We start from the raw sequence: 17,629 nt of genomic DNA on the forward strand, positions 1-17,629 counted from the left end.
GAAAACGGAGCAATTTGTGACGGCTCTTTCAATTTAAGACGTTAAAAACAGACGGAATTTGCATTTGTAATACCAGAGCATCGAAACTACTTGGAACTTTTGTGTATATGAACGGGTCCGCGCCTTTGTACTCTGCTCCCTTCACCGCTACAAACCAACCAACCATCGTGTCCGTGCGCATCTGAGTCGCAAACAATGGGGAATAGCGCAGTTTGCTAGTACATGGGGCGTAGCTCAGTTGGTAGAGCGTTCGCTTGGCATGTGAAAGGTCCTGGGTTCAAGCCGCGGCGCCTCGATTTTTTGTGGTCAGTGCATGGTAAGTGTTGGTCGCGGCGAACCTAAAGGCACGCAAGATGTTGCAAAGCCAGCGTCACAGACTGATATGATGTATACTGACGTAAGGAGAGCAAGATGTAAGTGTGGGGACCGGCTGTTATCGAGGTGTCATCGAGTGCAGATCTGTCTTAGGTATCGCGGCTTAACCTCATTGAAGTCTAGAGGGTGGACAACACGTTGGTCTTACTCAGAGCGGTGTCCGAATTCTATTTTCGACGTTATACGTGCCACTTTCATTTTGGCAACTACGATTCGATACAGAATGCACGAAACCTGAAAGACACCTTAACGGATACATAGAGAGTAGTGTTTGTCTGCTGAATAATGGGAGTGCAAGGGTCTGTGTCGTCTATATGGCTGTATGTAGCACCATTAGTCCTCGGGGGGGGCGGGCGTAGCTCAGATGGTAGAGCGCTCGCTTAGTATGCGAGAGGTACTGGGGTCAATACCCAGTGCCTCCAGGATTTTTTTTTAACACACGTACATGCGCACCTTGATATGCAAGTGGAATACTTCACAGCCAGCAGATGTGTCTAGGAAGATACAAGTTTGCGCCGAGTTCACGTAAATCCCACTGCACATTCCTATTCTTTGCGTGCAGTCAGCTGCTACTGGTGTTGTTAGTTGTGACTGCTGATAACAGATGCCGTAGCAATCAATTCATGGAGTGAGTTGTATGTTTTGCGATAGTCTGTCTCTGACAAGCAAGCACAGGTGACATAGGTGCGAACACAGGAAGCTTGCAGACCCTCGCTGCCTGCAGACACCGAGCAGCCACACTAGGAGGGCGGCCTAAGCCGTAGGCGAATTGTGCTCATTCGCTTTGGCGCGACGTCGAACTATAAATAATGCTGTCACTAGCGTGAGCGTCGTGGAAAGTCGGAAAAGTCGGCTGCGAGGGTGAGTGCCAAGTTTGGGGAGCGTTTCGTAGTATGCGCAGTGCAATGGAGACGCGGAAACTTGTTGTGGCCCAGTGTTTTGCAGTTGGACGACAAGATTGGTACACAGTAGTAAAGAGCGAGGCACTGAGTTGGCGTAAATAATGTAGTGCACAATGGGGCTCGAGATGTGTTTGTTACCTCAGGTGCTGTATAATTGTCGACAAGGAGGGAAAACGGAGCAATTTGTGACGGCTCTTTCAATTTAAGACGTTAAAAACAGACGGAATTTGCATTTGTAATACCAGAGCATTGAAACTACTTGGAACTTTTGTGTATATGAACGGGTCCGCGCCTTTGTACTCTGCTCCCTTCACCGCTACAAACCAACCAACCAACGTGTCCGTGCGCATCTGAGTCGCAAAGAATGGGGAATAGCGCAGATTGCTCGTGCATGGGGTGTAGCTAAGTAGGTAGAGCGTTCGCTTGGCATGTGAAAGGTCCAGGGTTCAAGCTGCGGCGCCTCCATTTTTTGTGGTCAGTGCATGGCAAGTGTTGGTCGCGGCGAACGTAAAGTCACGCAAGATGTTGCAAAGCCAGCGTCACAGACTGATATGATGTATACTGACGTAAGGAGAGCAAGATGGAAGTGTGGGGACCGGCTGTTATGGAGGTGTCATCGAGTGCAGATCTGTCTTAGGTATCGCGGCTTAACCTCATTGAAGTCTAGAGGGTGGACAACACGTTGGTCTTACTCAGAGCGGTGTCCGAATTCTATTTTCGACGTTATACGTGCCACTTTCATTTTGGCAACTACGATTCGAAACAGAATGCACGAAACCTGAAAGACACCCTAACGGATTCATAGAGAGTAGTGTTTGTCTGCTGAATAATGGGAGTGCAAGGGTCTGTGTCGTCTATATGGCTGTATGTAGCACCATTAGTCTTCGGGGTGGGTGGGCGGCCGTAGCTCAGATGGTAGAGCGCTCCCTTAGTATGCGAGAGGTGCTGGGATCAATACCCAGTGCCTCCAGAATTTTTAACACACCTACATGCGCACCTTGATATGCAAGTGGAATAATTCACGACCAGCAGATGTGTCTAGGAAGATAGAAGCGAATGATTAGCATCCACAATTGACAAGCGTGCTGTTATTAGTGCGCAGGAAGCACCCTCCTCCCACGCCTACACTTAATTTAGAAACAGTACAAGTGTTCCCGTAAGATTCTCAAGCCTATGTCGGAAAGATCTGCCTTGCGCCGAGTTCACGTAAATCGCACTGCACATTCCTATTCTTTGCGTGCAGTCAGCTGCTACTGGTGTTGCTAGTTGTGACTGCTGATAACAGATGCCGTAGCAATCAATTCATGGAGTGAGTTGTATGTTTTGCGATAGTCTGTCTCTGACAAGCAAGCACAGGTGACATAGGTGCGAACACAGGAAGCCTGCAGACCCTCGCTGCCTGCAGACACCGAGCAGCCACACTAGGAGGGCGGCCTAAGCCGTAGGCGAAATGTACTCATTCGCTTTGGCGCGACGTCGAACTGTAAATAATGCTGTCACTAGCGTGAGCGTCGTGGAAAGTCGGAAAAGTCGGCTGCGAGGGTGAGTGCCAAGTTTGGGGAGCGTTTCGTAGTATGCGCAGTGCAATGGAGACGCGGAAACTTGTTGTGGCCCAGTGTTTTGCAGTTGGACGACAAGATTGGTACACAGTAGTAAAGAGCGAGGCACTGAGTTGGCATAAATAATGTAGTGCACAATGGTTCTCGAGATGTGTTTGTTACCTCAGGTGCTGTATAATTGTCTACAATGAGTGAAAACGGAGCAATTTGTGACGGCTCTTTCAATTTAAGACGTTAAAAACAGACGGAATTTGCATTTGTAATACCAGAGCATCGAAACTACTTGGAACTTTTGTGTATATGAACGGGTCCGCGCCTTTGTACTCTGCTCCCTTCACCGCTACAAACCAACCAACCAACGTGTCCGTGCGCATCTGAGTCGCAAAGAATGGGGAATAGCGCAGTTTGCTCGTGCATGGGGCGTAACTAAGTTGGTAGAGCGTTCGCTTGGCATGTGAAAGGTCCAGAGTTCAAGCTGCGGCGCCTCCATTTTTTGTGGTCAGTGCATGGTAAGTGTTGGTCGCGGCGAACCTAAAGGCACGCAAGATGTTGCAAAGCCAGCGTCACAGACTGATATGATGTATACTGACGTAAGGAGAGCAAAATGTAAGTGTGGGGACCGGCTGTTATCGAGGTGTCATCGAGTGCAGATCTGTCTTAGGTATCGCGGCTTAACCTCATTGAAGTCTAGAGGGTGGACAACACGTTGGTCGTACTCAGAGCGGTGTCCGAATTCTATTTTCGACGTTATACGTGCCACTTTCATTTTGGCAACTACGATTCGATACAGAATGCACGAAACCTGAAAGACACCCTAACGGATACATAGAGAGTAGTGTTTGTCTGCTGAATAATGGGAGTGCAAGGGTCTGTGTAGTCTATATGGCTGTATGTAGCACCATTAGTCTTCGGGGGGGCGGGCGTAGCTCAGATGGTAGAGCGCTCGCTTAGTATGCGAGAGGTGCTGGGATCAATACCCAGTGCCTCCAGAATTTTTAACACACCTACATGCGCACCTTGATATGCAAGTGGAATAATTCACAACCAGCAGATGTGTCTAGGAAGATAGAAGCGAATGATTAGCATCCACAATTGACAAGCGTGCTGTTATTAGTGCGCAGGAAGCACCCTCCTCCCACGCCTACACTTAATTTAGAAACAGTACAAGTGTTCCCGTAAGATTCTCAAGCCTATGTCGGAAAGGTCTGCCTTGCGCCGAGTTCACGTAAATCCCACTGCACATTCCTATTCTTTGCGTGCAGTCAGCTGCTACTGGTGTTGCTAGTTGTGACTGCTGATAACAGATGCCGTAGCAATCAATTCATGGAGTGAGTTGTATGTTTTGCGATAGTCTGTCTCTGACAAGCAAGCACAGGTGACATAGGTGCGAACACAGGAAGCTTGCAGACCCTCGCTGCCTGCAGACACCGAGCAGCCACACTAGGAGGGCGGCCTAAGCCGTAGGCGAAATGTACTCATTCGCTTTGGCGCGACGTCGAACTGTAAATAATGCTGTCACTAGCGTGAGCGTCGTGGAAAGTCGGAAAAGTCGGCTGCGAGGGTGAGTGCCAAGTTTGGGGAGCGTTTCGTAGTATGCGCAGTGCAATGGAGACGCGGAAACTTGTTGTGGCCCAGTGTTTTGCAGTTGGACGACAAGATTGGTACACAGTAGTAAAGAGCGAGGCACTGAGTTGGCATAAATAATGTAGTGCACAATGGTTCTCGAGATGTGTTTGTTACCTCAGGTGCTGTATAATTGTCTACAATGAGTGAAAACGGAGCAATTTGTGACGGCTCTTTCAATTTAAGACGTTAAAAACAGACGGAATTTGCATTTGTAATACCAGAGCATCGAAACTACTTGGAACTTTTGTGTATATGAACGGGTCCGCGCCTTTGTACTCTGCTCCCTTCACCGCTACAAACCAACCAACCAACGTGTCCGTGCGCATCTGAGTCGCAAAGAATGGGGAATAGCGCAGTTTGCTCGTGCATGGGGCGTAGCTCAGTTGGTAGAGCGTTCGCTTGGCATGTGAAAGGTCCAGGGTTCAAGCCGCGGCGCCTCCATTTTTTGTGGTCAGTGCATGGTAAGTGTTGGTCGCGGCGAACCTAAAGGCACGCAAGATGTTGCAAAGCCAGCGTCACAGACTGATATGATGTATACTGACGTAAGGAGAGCAAGATGTAAGTTTGGGGACCGGCTGTTATCGAGGTGTCATCGAGTGCAGATCTGTCTTAGGTATCGCGGCTTAACCTCATTGAAGTCTAGAGGGTGGACAACACGTTGGTCTTACTCAGAGCGGTGTCCGAATTCTATTTTCGACGTTATACGTGCCACTTTCATTTTGGCAACTACGATTCGATACAGAATGCACGAAACCTGAAAGACACCCTAACGGATACATAGAGAGTAGTGTTTGTCTGCTGAATAATGGGAGTGCAAGGGTCTGTGTCGTCTATATGGCTGTATGTAGCACCATTAGTCTTCGGGGGGGCGGGCGTAGCTCAGATGGTAGAGCGCTTGCTTAGCATGCGAGAGGTACTGGGATCAATACCCAGTGCCTGCAGGATTTTTAACACACCTACATGCGCACCTTGATATGCAAGTGGAATACTTCACAGCCAGCAGATGTGTCTAGGAAGATACAAGCTTGCGCCGAGTTCACGTAAATCCCACTGCACATTCCTATTCTTTGCGTGCAGTCAGCTGCTACTGGTGTTGCTAGTTGTGACTGCTGATAACAGATGCCGTAGCAATCAATTCATGGAGTGAGTTGTATGTTTTGCGATAGTCTGTCTCTGACAAGCAAGCACAGGTGACATAGGTGCGAACACAGGAAGCTTGCAGACCCTCGCTGCCTGCAGACACCGAGCAGCCACACTAGGAGGGCGGCCTAAGCCGTAGGCGAAATGTACTCATTCGCTTTGGCGCGACGTCGAACTATAAATAATGCTGTCACTAGCGTGAGCGTTGCGTGAGCGTCGTGGAAAGTCGGAAAAGTCGGCTGCGAGGGTGAGTGCCAAGTTTGGGGAGCGTTTCGTAGTATGCGCAGTGCAATGGAGACACGGAAACTTGTTGTGGCCCAGTGTTTTGCAGTTGGACGACAAGATTGGTACACAGTAGTAAAGAGCGAGGCACTGAGTTGGCATAAATAATGTAGTGCACAATGGTTCTCGAGATGTGTTTGTTACCTCAGGTGCTGTATAATTGTCTACAATGAGTGAAAACGGAGCAATTTGTGACGGCTCTTTCAATTTAAGACGTTAAAAACAGACGGAATTTGCATTTGTAATACCAGAGCATCGAAACTACTTGGAACTTTTGTGTATATGAACGGGTCCGCGCCTTTGTACTCTGCTCCCTTCACCGCTACAAACCAACCAACCATCGTGTCCGTGCGCATCTGAGTCGCAAACAATGGGGAATAGCGCAGTTTGCTAGTGCATGGGGCGTAGCTCAGTTGGTAGAGCGTTCGCTTGGCATGTGAAAGGTCCTGGGTTCAAGCCGCGGCGCCTCGATTTTTTGTGGTCAGTGCATGGTAAGTGTTGGTCGCGGCGAACCTAAAGGCACGCAAGATGTTGCAAAGCCAGCGTCACAGACTGATATGATGTATACTGACGTAAGGAGAGCAAGATGTAAGTTTGGGGACCGGCTGTTATCGAGGTGTCATCGAGTGCAGATCTGTCTTAGGTATCGCGGCTTAACCTCATTGAAGTCTAGAGGGTGGACAACACGTTGGTCTTACTCAGAGCGGTGTCCGAATTCTATTTTCGACGTTATACGTGCCACTTTCATTTTGGCAACTACGATTCGATACAGAATGCACGAAACCTGAAAGACACCCTAACGGATACATAGAGAGTAGTGTTTGTCTGCTGAATAATGGGAGTGCAAGGGTCTGTGTCGTCTATATGGCTGTATGTAGCACCAATAGTCTTCGGGGGGCGGGGCGGGCACAGATGGTAGAGCGCTCGCTTAGTATGCGAGAGCTACTGGGATCAATACCCAGTGCCTGCAGGATTTTTAACACACCTACATGCGCACCTTGATATGCAAGTGGAATACTTCACAGCCAGCAGATGTGTCTAGGAAGATACAAGCTTGCGCCGAGTTCACGTAAATCCCACTGCACATTCCTATTCTTTGCGTGCAGTCAGCTGCTACTGGTGTTGTTAGTTGTGACTGCTGATAACAGATGCCGTAGCAATCAATTCATGGAGTGAGTTGTATGTTTTGCGATAGTCTGTCTCTGACAAGCAAGCACAGGTGACATAGGTGCGAACACAGGAAGCTTGCAGACCCTCGCTGCCTGCAGACACCGAGCAGCCACACTAGGAGGGCGGCCTAAGCCGTAGGCGAATTGTGCTCATTCGCTTTGGCGCGACGTCGAACTATAAATAATGCTGTCACTAGCGTGAGCGTTGCGTGAGCGTCGTGGAAAGTCGGAAAAGTCTGCTGCGAGGGTGAGTGCCAAGTTTGGGGAGCGTTTCGTAGTATGCGCAGTGCAATGGAGACGCGGAAACTTGTTGTGGCCCAGTGTTTTGCAGTTGGACGACAAGATTGGTACACAGTAGTAAAGAGCGAGGCACTGAGTTGGCATAAATAATGTAGTGCACAATGGTTCTCGAGATGTGTTTGTTACCTCAGGTGCTGTATAATTGTCTACAATGAGTGAAAACGGAGCAATTTGTGACGGCTCTTTCAATTTAAGACGTTAAAAACAGACGGAATTTGCATTTGTAATACCAGAGCATCGAAACTACTTGGAACTTTTGTGTATATGAACGGGTCCGCGCCTTTGTACTCTGCTCCCTTCACCGCTACAAACCAACCAACCAACGTGTCCGTGCGCATCTGAGTCGCAAAGAATGGGGAATAGCGCAGTTTGCTCGTGCATGGGGCGTAGTTAAGTTGGTAGAGCGTTCGCTTGGCATGTGAAAGGTTCTGGGTTCAAGCTGCGGCGCCTCCATTTTTTGTGGTCAGTGCATGGTAAGTGTTGGTCGCGGCGAACCTAAAGGCACGCAAGATGTTGCAAAGCCAGCGTCACAGACTGATATGATGTATACTGACGTAAGGAGAGCAAGATGTAAGTGTGGGGACCGGCTGTTATGGAGGTGTCATCGAGTGCAGATCTGTCTTAGGTATCGCGGCTTAACCTCATTGAAGTCTAGAGGGTGGACAACACGTTGGTCTTACTCAGAGCGGTGTCCGAATTCTATTTTCGACGTTATACGTGCCACTTACATTTTGGCCAACTACGATTCGATACAGAATGCACGAAACCTGAAAGACACCCTAACAGATACATAGAGAGTAGTGTTTGTCTGCTGAATAATGGGAGTGCAAGGGTCTGTGTCGTCTATATGGCTGTATGTAGCACTATTAGTCTTCGGGGGGGCGGGCGTAGCTCAGATGGTAGAGCGCTCGCTTAGTATGCAAGAGGTGCTGGGATCAATACCCAGTGCCTCCAGAATTTTTAACACACCTACATGCGCACCTTGATATGCAAGTGGAATACTTCACAGCCAGCAGATGTGTCTAGGAAGATACAAGCTTGCGCCGAGTTCACGTAAATCCCACTGCACATTCCTATTCTTTGCGTGCAGTCAGCTGCTACTGGTGTTGTTAGTTGTGACTGCTGATAACAGATGCCGTAGCAATCAATTCATGGAGTGAGTTGTATGTTTTGCGATAGTCTGTCTCTGACAAGCAAGCACAGGTGACATAGGTGGGAACACAGGAAGCTTGCAGACCCTCGCTGCCTGCAGACACCGAGCAGCCACACTAGGAGGGCGGCCTAAGCCGTAGGCGAATTGTGCTCATTCGCTTTGGCGCGACGTCGAACTATAAATAATGCTGTCACTAGCATGAGCGTTGCGTGAGCGTCGTGGAAAGTCGGAAAAGTCGGCTGCGAGGGTGAGTGCCAAGTTTGGGGAGCGTTTCGTAGTATGCGCAGTGCAATGGAGACGCGGAAACTTGTTGTGGCCCAGTGTTTTGCAGTTGGACGACAAGATTGGTACACAGTAGTAAAGAGCGAGGCACTGAGTTGGCATAAATAATGTAGTGCACAATGTGGCTCGAGATGTGTTTGTTACCTCAGGTGCTGTATAATTGTCTACAATGAGTGAAAACGGAGCGATTTGTGACGGCTCTTTCAATTTAAGACGTTAAAAACAGACGGAATTTGCATTTGTAATACCAGAGCATGGAAACTACTTGGAACTTTTGTGTATATGAACGGGTCCGCGCCTTTGTACTCTGCTCCCTTCACCGCTACAAACCAACCAACCAACGTGTCCGTGCGCATCTGAGTCGCAAAGAATGGGGAATAGCGCAGTTTGCTCTTGCATGGGGCGTAGCTAAGTTGGTAGAGCGTTCGCTTGGCATGTGAAAGGTTCTGGGTTCAAGCTGCGGCGCCTCCATTTTTTGTGGTCAGTGCATGGTAAGTGTTGGTCGCGGCGAACCTAAAGGCACGCAAGATGTTGCAAAGCCAGCGTCACAGACTGATATGAAGTATACTGACGTAAGGAGAGCAAGATGTAAGTGTGGGGACCGGCTGTTATGGAGGTGTCATCGAGTGCAGATCTGTCTTAGGTATCGCGGCTTAACCTCATTGAAGTCTAGAGGGTGGACAACACGTTGGTCTTACTCAGAGCGGTGTCCGAATTCTATTTTCGACGTTATACGTGCCACTTTCATTTTGGCCAACTACGATTCGATACAGAATGCACGAAACCTGAAAGACACCCTAACGGATACATAGAGAGTAGTGTTTGTCTGCTGAATAATGGGAGTGCAAGGGTCTGTGTCATCTATATGGCTGTATGTAGCACCATTAGTCTTCGGGGGGGCGGGCGTAGCTCAGATGGTAGAGCGCTCGCTTAGTATGCGAGAGGTGCTGGGATCAATAACCAGTGCCTCCAGAATTTTTAACACACGTACATGCGCACCTTGATATGCAAGTGGAATACTTCACAGCCAGCAGATGTGTCTAGGAAGATACAAGCTTGCGCCGAGTTCACGTAAATCCCACTGCACATTCCTATTCTTTGCGTGCAGTCAGCTGCTACTGGTGTTGTTAGTTGTGACTGCTGATAACAGATGCCGTAGCAATCAATTCATGGAGTGAGTTGTATGTTTTGCGATAGTCTGTCTCTGACAAGCAAGCACAGGTGACATAGGTGCGAACACAGGAAGCTTGCAGACCCTCGCTGCCTGCAGACACCGAGCAGCCACACTAGGAGGGCGGCCTAAGCCGTAGGCGAATTGTGCTCATTCGCTTTGGCGCGACGTCGAACTATAAATAATGCTGTCACTAGCGTGAGCGTTGCGTGAGCGTTGTGGAAAGTCGGAAAAGTCGGCTGCGAGGGTGAGTGCCAAGATTGGGGAGCGTTTCGTAGTATGCGCAGTGCAATGGAGACGCGGAAACTTGTTGTGGCCCAGTGTTTTGCAGTTGGACGACAAGATTGGTACACAGTAGTAAAGAGCGAGGCACTGAGTTGGCATAAATAATGTAGTGCACAATGTGGCTCGAGATGTGTTTGTTACCTCAGGTGCTGTATAATTGTCGACAAGGAGTGAAAACGGAGCAATTTGTGACGGCTCTTTCAATTTAAGACGTTAAAAACAGACGGAATTTGCATTTGTAATACCAGAGCATCGAAACTACTTGGAACTTTTGTGTATATGAACGGGTCCGCGCCTTTGTACTCTGCTCCCTTCACCGCTACAAACCAACCAACCAACGTGTCCGTGCGCATCTGAGTCGCAAAGAATGGGGAATAGCGCAGTTTGCTCGTGCATGGGGCGTAGCTAAGTTGGTAGAGCGTTCGCTTGGCATGTGAAAGGTCCAGGGTTCAAGCTGCGGCGCCTCCATTTTTTGTGGTCAGTGCATGGTAAGTGTTGGTCGCGGCGAACCTAAAGTCACGCAAGATGTTGCAAAGCCAGCGTCACAGACTGATATGATGTATACCGACGTAAGGAGAGCAAGATGTAAGTGTGGGGACCGGCTGTTATCGAGGTGTCATCGAGTGCAGATCTGTCTTAGGTATCGCGGCTTAACCTCATTGAAGTCTAGAGGGTGGACAACACGTTGGTCTTACTCAGAGCGGTGTCCGAATTCTATTTTCACGTTATACGTGCCACTTTCATTTTGGCAACTACGATTCGATACAGAATGCACGAAACCTGAAAGACACCCTAACAGATTCATAGAGAGTAGTGTTTGTCTGCTGAATAATGGGAGTGCAAGGGTCTGTGTCGTCTATATGGCTGTATGTAGCACCATTAGTCTTCGGGGGGGCGGGCGTAGCTCAGATGGTAGAGCGCTCGCTTAGTATGCGAGAGGTACTGGGATCAATACCCAGTGCCTGCAGGATTTTTAACACACCTACATGCGCACCTTGATATGCCAGTGGAATACTTCACAGCCAGCAGATGTGTCTAGGAAGATACAAGCTTGCGCCGAGTTCACGTAAATCCCACTGCACATTCCTATTCTTTGCGTGCAGTCAGCTGCTACTGTTGTTGTTAGTTGTGACTGCTGATAACAGATGCCGTAGCAATCAATTCATGGAGTGAGTTGTATGTTTTGCGATAGTCTGTCTCTGACAAGCAAGCACAGGTGACATAGGTGCGAACACAGGAAGCTTGCAGACCCTCGCTGCCTGCAGACACCGAGCAGCCGCACTAGGAGGGCGGCCTAAGCCGTAGGCGAATTGTGCTCATTCGCTTTGGCGCGACGTCGAACTATAAATAATGCTGTCACTAGCGTGAGCGTTGCGTGAGCGTCGTGGAACGTCGGAAAAGTCGGCTGCGAGGGTGAGTGCCAAGTTTGGGGAGCGTTTCGTAGTATGCGCCGTGCAATGGAGACGCGGAAACTTGTTGTGGCCCAGTGTTTTGCAGTTGGACGACAAGATTGGTACACAGTAGTAAAGAGCGAGGCACTGAGTTGGCATAAATAATGTAGTGCACAATGTGGCTCGAGATGTGTTTGTTACCTCAGGTGCTGTATAATTGTCGACAAGGAGTGAAAACGGAGCAATTTGTGACGGCTCTTTCAATTTAAGACGTTAAAAACAGACGGAATTTGCATTTGTAATACCAGAGCATCGAAACTACTTGGAACTTTTGTGTATATGAACGGGTCCGCGCCTTTGTACTCTGCTCCCTTCACCGCTACAAACCAACCAACCAACGTGTCCGTGCGCATCTGAGTCGCAAAGAATGGGGAATAGCGCAGTTTGCTCGTGCATGGGACGTAGCTCAGTTGGTAGAGCGTTCGCTTGGCATGTGAAAGGTTCTGGGTTCAAGCTGCGGCGCCTCCATTTTTTGTGGTCAGTGCATGGTAAGTGTTGGTCGCGGCGAACCTAAAGGCACGCAAGATGTTGCAAAGCCAGCGTCACAGACTGATATGATGTATACTGACGTAAGGAGAGCAAGATGTAAGTGTGGGGACCGGCTGTTATGGAGGTGTCATCGAGTGCAGATCTGTCTTAGGTATCGCGGCTTAACCTCATTGAAGTCTAGAGGGTGGACAACACGTTGGTCTTACTCAGAGCGGTGTCCGAATTCTATTTTCGACGTTATACGTGCCACTTTCATTTTGGCCAACTACGATTCGATACAGAATGCACGAAACCTGAAAGACACCCTAACGGATACATAGAGAGTAGTGTTTGTCTGCTGAATAATGGGAGTGCAAGGGTCTGTGTCGTCTATATGGCTGTATGTAGCACCATTAGTCTTCGGGGGGGCGGGCGTAGCTCAGATGGTAGAGCGCTCGCTTAGTATGCGAGAGGTGCTGGGATCAATAACCAGTGCATCCAGAATTTTTAACACACCTACATGCGCACCTTGATATGCAAGTGGAATACTTCACAGCCAGCAGATGTGTCTAGGAAGATACAAGCTTGCGCCGAGTTCACGTAAATCCCACTGCACATTCCTATTCTTTGCGTGCAGTCAGCTGCTACTGGTGTTGTTAGTTGTGACTGCTGATAACAGATGCCGTAGCAATCAATTCATGGAGTGAGTTGTATGTTTTGCGATAGTCTGTCTCTGACAAGCAAGCACAGGTGACATAGGTGCGAACACAGGAAGCTTGCAGACCCTCGCTGCCTGCAGACACCGAGCAGCCACACTAGGAGGGCGGCCTAAGCCGTAGGCGAATTGTGCTCATTCGCTTTGGCGCGACGTCGAACTATAAATAATGCTGTCACTAGCGTGAGCGTTGCGTGAGCGTTGTGGAAAGTCGGAAAAGTCGGCTGCGAGGGTGAGTGCCAAGTTTGGGGAGCGTTTCGTAGTATGCGCAGTGCAATGGAGACGCGGAAACTTGTTGTGGCCCAGTGTTTTGCAGTTGGACGACAAGATTGGTACACAGTAGTAAAGAGCGAGGCACTGAGTTGGCATAAATAATGTAGTGCACAATGTGGCTCGAGATGTGTTTGTTACCTCAGGTGCTGTATAATTGTCGACAATGAGTGAAAACGGAGCAATTTGTGACGGCTCTTTCAATTTAAGACGTTAAAAACAGACGGAATTTGCATTTGTAATACCAGAGCATCGAAACTACTTGGAACTTTTGTGTATATGAACGGGTCCGCGCCTTTGTACTCTGCTCCCTTCACCGCTACAAACCAACCAACCAACGTGTCCGTGCGCATCTGAGTCGCAAAGAATGGGGAATAGCGCAGTTTGCTCGTGCATGGGCTGTAGCTAAGTTGGTAGAGCGTTCGCTTGGCATGTGAAAGGTCCAGCATTCAAGCTGCGGCGCCTCCATTTTTTGTGGTCAGTGCATGGTAAGTGTTGGTCGCGGCGAACCTAAAGGCACGCAAGATGTTGCAAAGCCAGCGTCACAGACTGATATGATGTATACTGACGTAAGGAGAGCAAGATGTAAGTGTGGGGACCGGCTGTTATCGAGGTGTCATCGAGTGCAGATCTGTCTTAGGTATCGCGGCTTAACCTCATTGAAGTCTAGAGGGTGGACAACACGTTGGTCTTACTCAGAGCGGTGTCCGAATTCTATTTTCGACGTTATACGTGCCACTTTCATTTTGGCAACTACGATTCGATACAGAATGCACGAAACCTGAAAGACACCCTAACGGATACATAGAGAGTAGTGTTTGTCTGCTGAATAATGGGAGTGCAAGGGTCTGTGTCGTCTATATGGCTGTATGTAGCACCATTAGTCTTCGGGGGGGGGGGCGGGTCGGGGCGGGCTCAGATGGTAGAGCGCTCACTTAGTATGCGAGAGGTACTGGGATCAATACCCAGTGCCTGCAGGATTTTTAACACACCTACATGCGCACCTTGATATGCAAGTGGAATACTTCACAGGCAGCAGATGTGTCTTGGAAGATACAAGCTTGCGCCGAGTTCACGTAAATCCCACTGCACATTCCTATTCTTTGCGTGCAGTCAGCTGCTACTGGTGTTGTTAGTTGTTACTGCTGATAACAGATGCCGTAGCAATCAATTCATGGAGTGAGTTGTATGTTTTGCGATAGTCTGTCTCTGACAAGCAAGCACAGGTGACATAGGTGCGAACACAGGAAGCTTGCAGACCCTCGCTGCCTGCAGACACCGAGCAGCCACACTAGGAGGGCGGCCTAAGCCGTAGGCGAATTGTGCTCATTCGCTTTGGCGCGACGTCGAACTATAAATAATGCTGTCACTAGCGTGAGCGTTGCGTGAGCGTCGTGGAAAGTCGGAAAAGTCGGCTGCGAGGGTGAGTGCCTAGTTTGGGGAGCGTTTCGTAGTATGCGCAGTGCAATGGAGACGTGGAAACTTGTTGTGGCCCAGTGTTTTGCAGTTGGACGACAAGATTGATACACAGTAGTAAAGAGCGAGGCACTGAGTTGGCATAAATAATGTAGTGCACAATGGTTCTCGAGATGTGTTTGTTACCTTAGGTGCTGTATAATTGTCTACAATGAGTGAAAACGGAGCAATTTGTGACGGCTCTTTCAATTTAAGACGTTAAAAACAGACGGAATTTGCATTTGTAATACCAGAGCATCGAAACTACTTGGATCTTTTGTGTATATGAACGGGTCCGCGCCTTTGTACTCTGCTCCCTTCACCGCTACAAACCAACCAACCAACGTGTCCGTGCGCATCTGAGTCGCAAAGAATGGGGAATAGCGCAGTTTGCTCGTGCATGGGGCGTAGCTCAGTTGGTAGAGCGTTCGCTTGGCATGTGAAAGGTCCAGGGTTCAAGCCGCGGCGCCTCCATTTTTTGTGGTCAGTGCATGGTAAGTGTTGGTCGCGGCGAACCTAAAGGCACGCAAGATGTTGCAAAGCCAGCGTCACAGACTGATATGATGTATACTGACGTAAGGAGAGCAAGATGTAAGTGTGGGGACCGGCTGTTATCGAGGTGTCATCGAGTGCAGATCTGTCTTAGGTATCGCGGCTTAACCTCATTGAAGTCTAGAGGGTGGACAACACGTTGGTCTTACTCAGAGCGGTGTCCGAATTCTATTTTCGACGTTATACGTGCCACTTTCATTTTGGCAACTACGATTCGATACAGAATGCACGAAACCTGAAAGACACCCTAACGGATACATAGAGAGTAGTGTTTGTCTGCTGAATAATGGGAGTGCAAGGGTCTGTGTCGTCTATATGGCTGTATGTAGCACCATTAGTCTTCGGGGGGGCGGGCGTAGCTCAGATGGTAGAGCGCTTGCTTAGCATGCGAGAGGTACTGGGATCAATACCCAGTGCCTGCAGGATTTTTAACACACCTACATGCGCACCTTGATATGCAAGTGGAATACTTCACAGCCAGCAGATGTGTCTAGGAAGATACAAGCTTGCGCCGAGTTCACGTAAATCCCACTGCACATTCCTATTCTTTGCGTGCAGTCAGCTGCTACTGGTGTTGCTAGTTGTGACTGCTGATAACAGATGCCGTAGCAATCAATTCATGGAGTGAGTTGTATGTTTTGCGATAGTCTGTCTCTGACAAGCAAGCACAGGTGACATAGGTGCGAACACAGGAAGCTTGCAGACCCTCGCTGCCTGCAGACACCGAGCAGCCACACTAGGAGGGCGGCCTAAGCCGTAGGCGAAATGTACTCATTCGCTTTGGCGCGACGTCGAACTATAAATAATGCTGTCACTAGCGTGAGCGTTGCGTGAGCGTCGTGGAAAGTCGGAAAAGTCGGCTGCGAGGGTGAGTGCCAAGTTTGGGGAGCGTTTCGTAGTATGCGCAGTGCAATGGAGACACGGAAACTTGTTGTGGCCCAGTGTTTTGCAGTTGGACGACAAGATTGGTACACAGTAGTAAAGAGCGAGGCACTGAGTTGGCATAAATAATGTAGTGCACAATGGTTCTCGAGATGTGTTTGTTACCTCAGGTGCTGTATAATTGTCTACAATGAGTGAAAACGGAGCAATTTGTGACGGCTCTTTCAATTTAAGACGTTAAAAACAGACGGAATTTGCATTTGTAATACCAGAGCATCGAAACTACTTGGAACTTTTGTGTATATGAACGGGTCCGCGCCTTTGTACTCTGCTCCCTTCACCGCTACAAACCAACCAACCATCGTGTCCGTGCGCATCTGAGTCGCAAACAATGGGGAATAGCGCAGTTTGCTAGTGCATGGGGCGTAGCTCAGTTGGTAGAGCGTTCGCTTGGCATGTGAAAGGTCCTGGGTTCAAGCCGCGGCGCCTCGATTTTTTGTGGTCAGTGCATGGTAAGTGTTGGTCGCGGCGAACCTAAAGGCACGCAAGATGTTGCAAAGCCAGCGTCACAGACTGATATGATGTATACTGACGTAAGGAGAGCAAGATGTAAGTTTGGGGACCGGCTGTTATCGAGGTGTCATCGAGTGCAGATCTGTCTTAGGTATCGCGGCTTAACCTCATTGAAGTCTAGAGGGTGGACAACACGTTGGTCTTACTCAGAGCGGTGTCCGAATTCTATTTTCGACGTTATACGTGCCACTTTCATTTTGGCAACTACGATTCGATACAGAATGCACGAAACCTGAAAGACACCCTAACGGATACATAGAGAGTAGTGTTTGTCTGCTGAATAATGGGAGTGCAAGGGTCTGTGTCGTCTATATGGCTGTATGTAGCACCAATAGTCTTCGGGGGGCGGGGCGGGCACAGATGGTAGAGCGCTCGCTTAGTATGCGAGAGCTACTGGGATCAATACCCAGTGCCTGCAGGATTTTTAACACACCTACATGCGCACCTTGATATGCAAGTGGAATACTTCACAGCCAGCAGATGTGTCTAGGAAGATACAAGCTTGCGCCGAGTTCACGTAAATCCCACTGCACATTCCTATTCTTTGCGTGCAGTCAGCTGCTACTGGTGTTGTTAGTTGTGACTGCTGATAACAGATGCCGTAGCAATCAATTCATGGAGTGAGTTGTATGTTTTGCGATAGTCTGTCTCTGACAAGCAAGCACAGGTGACATAGGTGCGAACACAGGAAGCTTGCAGACCCTCGCTGCCTGCAGACACCGAGCAGCCACACTAGGAGGGCGGCCTAAGCCGTAGGCGAATTGTGCTCATTCGCTTTGGCGCGACGTCGAACTATAAATAATGCTGTCACTAGCGTGAGCGTTGCGTGAGCGTCGTGGAAAGTCGGAAAAGTCTGCTGCGAGGGTGAGTGCCAAGTTTGGGGAGCGTTTCGTAGTATGCGCAGTGCAATGGAGACGCGGAAACTTGTTGTGGCCCAGTGTTTTGCAGTTGGACGACAAGATTGGTACACAGTAGTAAAGAGCGAGGCACTGAGTTGGCATAAATAATGTAGTGCACAA

At 49.1% G+C, this 17,629-nt stretch overlaps 6 non-coding genes across 6 annotated transcripts; all 6 read left to right on the forward strand.

Annotated features, from left to right (window-relative positions):
- The first annotated feature begins 223 nt into the window (after positions 1 to 223).
- On the forward strand, positions 224 to 296 carry Trnaa-ggc (transfer RNA alanine (anticodon GGC)). Its single transcript has one exon. It is a non-coding gene; the product is annotated as a tRNA-Ala (tRNA).
- A 5,034-nt stretch (positions 297 to 5,330) lies between these two features.
- Trnaa-agc (transfer RNA alanine (anticodon AGC)) lies at positions 5,331 to 5,403 on the forward strand. Its single transcript has one exon. It is a non-coding gene; the product is annotated as a tRNA-Ala (tRNA).
- Positions 5,404 to 6,282: 879 nt separating this feature from the next.
- Trnaa-ggc (transfer RNA alanine (anticodon GGC)) lies at positions 6,283 to 6,355 on the forward strand. Its single transcript has one exon. It is a non-coding gene; the product is annotated as a tRNA-Ala (tRNA).
- Positions 6,356 to 11,138: 4,783 nt separating this feature from the next.
- Trnat-agu (transfer RNA threonine (anticodon AGU)) lies at positions 11,139 to 11,211 on the forward strand. Its single transcript has one exon. It is a non-coding gene; the product is annotated as a tRNA-Thr (tRNA).
- Positions 11,212 to 15,504: 4,293 nt separating this feature from the next.
- Trnaa-agc (transfer RNA alanine (anticodon AGC)) lies at positions 15,505 to 15,577 on the forward strand. Its single transcript has one exon. It is a non-coding gene; the product is annotated as a tRNA-Ala (tRNA).
- An 879-nt stretch (positions 15,578 to 16,456) lies between these two features.
- Positions 16,457 to 16,529, forward strand: Trnaa-ggc (transfer RNA alanine (anticodon GGC)). The gene has a single exon. It is a non-coding gene; the product is annotated as a tRNA-Ala (tRNA).
- Positions 16,530 to 17,629: the final 1,100 nt, after the last annotated feature.

The sequence above is a fragment of the Schistocerca gregaria genome, chromosome 9 (assembly GCF_023897955.1).
Source record: "Schistocerca gregaria isolate iqSchGreg1 chromosome 9, iqSchGreg1.2, whole genome shotgun sequence".
In the NCBI taxonomy this organism is placed as follows: domain Eukaryota; kingdom Metazoa; phylum Arthropoda; class Insecta; order Orthoptera; family Acrididae; genus Schistocerca; species Schistocerca gregaria.